This window comes from Pinus tabuliformis, chromosome 2_1, assembly GCF_031772625.1.
Source record: "Pinus tabuliformis cultivar Carrire ecotype Pingquan chromosome 2_1, CPIR1, whole genome shotgun sequence".
Lineage (NCBI taxonomy): Eukaryota > Viridiplantae > Streptophyta > Pinopsida > Pinales > Pinaceae > Pinus > Pinus tabuliformis.
Window position 1 is genome coordinate 799,338,056 of NC_142299.1, and position 3,019 is coordinate 799,341,074.

Below are 3,019 nucleotides of genomic sequence, written 5' to 3' on the forward strand. Positions count from 1 at the left end.
TGTTGCTCCAGTAATAACTGCAAGCCCTCAGAGCTCCCAGAGCTCAATGTATGCAACATGTAGGACCCTTGTACAAGGGTTTCTTACCAACTCCAAGTCGTTTGGGAAAATCACAGATTAGATCTTTCCTCGGGGCTTTGACAAGGTGTATCAGCCTGTACATCATCTTAATGCGATGGAGCCTCCTTGCTCATCAACTTACCATATCCAAGATGATGTCTATCTACTGGAGCAATCGACGAATATGGGATTCCTCAATAATCGAATCCCACCTCTGGTTGTTATAGAGAATCACAGTGGTATCCAATGTAAATCCAAACAGCTCTCTGAAGAGCTTTCACAACTAGACTACCTCACACGAGGTTATGCTAGCAACAATATATCCTGCTTCGGCGGTGCTCAAAGCCACCGACTTCTGCTTCCTGCTCATCCAGGATATCGAAGCAGATCCCAAGGTGAAACAGCACCCGAAAGTGCTCTTACGGTCCACCACACTGCCTGCCCAATCAACATCAGTATATCCAAGTAGTCTCACATCTCCGGCAGTGTATCTTAATCCATGAGAGATTGTGTCCTGAAGACATCTCAGAAGATTCCTAGCATCAATCCAGTGAGGCTCAACCAAATATGAGCTCACAATGCTAACTGCAAAAAATATGTTCGGACGGAGGTTCACCAAGAACATCAATGCGAATGAGTTTATGAAACTCAGAGGCATTTTCCAAATCTGGTCCAACATCACTACCATATAACTTCTAAAAGTTAAGATCCTCGAGGTAGTCACAGGCTTGCAGTCCATCATACCAAATCTTTCCAACATCTTTACCACATATTTCCCTTGAGATAGGAAAATTTCCCTTGGCTTCTGCCATACTTCAAGTCCTAGGAAGTAGTGCATCAGTCCTAGGTCATTCATTTCAAATTCAGAGGCTAGCTCCCTCTTACATTTGTGAATGAGAGGGTCTGCACCTGTTAGAAAGAGGTCATCCACATACAACACCAGTATGAGAGGCTTGTCATCTTCAACCTTAAAGTAAAGGTTAGGATCGGCTTCACTCCTAGTGAATCCCAGCCTCATCAAGTAGCTATCGATCCTCTCATACCATGCTCGGGGTGCTTGCTTTAGCCCATAGAGAGCTTTCTTCAACCTGCATACATGAGATTTTCGATCATAAATCTCAAATCCTTCGGGTTGCTCCACGTAGTCCTCTTCTTTGATCGAGCCATGCAAGAACGCAGTCTTGACATCCATCTGATGTAGGTTCCATCCTTGTGAAGTGGCAAGGGCTATGATCGAGCAGATGGTCGTATATCTGGCAACAGGTGCAAATATCTCATCATAGTCTATACCTTCCTTTTGGGAGAAACCTCGAGCAACAAAACGAGCCTTATACTTTTCCGTGCTTCCATCTGCTGCATGCTTTATCTTGTTAAGCCATTTGGAAGTAACAACAGTCTTGTCCTGGGGTCTGGGAACTACTTCTCAAACATCATTCTTTATGATAGACTCATATTCTTCGGTCATAGCATCCTTCCATACTTGATGCTTGACGGCATCTGAGAATGACGAAGGCTCATTTTGTATGATCGTGCTCATGATGGTCAGGTATCCTTGATACCTATTAAGTTTCTTACTTTGACGGAAGGTTCCTCAGGGTGCAACATGTCCTTCAGCATCATCAAGTAACCCCTTAAGCCATGAAGGCCTCTTCCTAAAAGAGGAAGGCTCATATGGAGGAGGATCAATCGGATCCATGGGTTCTTCTACATCAGGCATTGATTCATCATCCTTTTCTTTCAGTTCCCTGGTGTCAGCTTCTTGAGAGCTCCTCAAAGTCGGAAGATTGATCACCTTGCGGTGAATTTTTCTTCAGGAGTCTTGGAACCCAATGCTTGATGAGGGCATCAATTTTGTACATATAGACGGTGATTGTAGTTTCAGCCCATAGAAACATCAGAAGTCTTTGATCATGTAGCATGGCCCAGACAGCTTCCATCATCGTGCGGTTCTTCCTTCCCACCACACCATTCTACTCAGGAGTATGTGGTGTAGTAGTCTCCCTCTTAATGCCAACCTCAGGTATGCCTGAGTGAACCAATTGTAATATATCAGAGGTCTTGCTTTGGCTTGAGGGGAATGGTCCCCTTTTGAGCTTTCCTTCAGCACATCCTGGACATACACCTTCATTCTCTATTCAGAATTCGGGCATCCCTATCACCATTTGTCTTACACCGAGTATAGCTTTATAATGAAGGTGGGCAAACCTCTGATGCCAAAGTTCGAACTGAAGAGATGTGTCATAAGACATGACACCTAGCAGACTTCCATCAACCTGATATAATGAATCAACACTAAACCCAAGAGTAAAGGCATCTTTAACATCATATACATACCTTGCCATCGTTGAAGGTTACCTTGTAGCCTTTGTCTTCTGTTCCCGAGATGGACACTAGGTTCTTTTTGAGGTCAGGTGCATTTAATACATCCTGGAATTTCTGGCCTTCTTGAATGCTTGTCCTCTTCCTTGATTCCCAGCTCTCCTCTTACCTTTGTTGTTGAATTTGTCATTCCTTTGATTGCCATCAGAGGGATTTTGATCATCGTCCTAGAGTGAGTCCTTTCTATCAGGGCACTCCCTTGCATAGTGACTTGCTTTATCGCAAATGTAACATCGTCATTTTCTTCTAGCCTTAGGTCCAGCCTTTCCTTTTGATTTAGTCCCGGAATTATTTCTTTTCTTTGCATGAAAAGAAAAGGCAGCAGGAGGACCTTTAGGCATGGGCATTTCTTACACTTCTTCCATTGTTTCTTCTTGAATGCATCTAGCCATTAATTCCTCGAAACCAGGAATTACATTATAGTTCAGAAGAGTAGTCCTAAACACATACCATTCAGATGGTAATCCTTCAAGAGTTGTGAGTGCCATTTCTATGTCAGTAATAGTTTCCCCAATAGATAGGAGATCGTTCTTGATCTCGGTGATTCTTAAGAAGTATGCTTGCATACTTTCATCTTTAC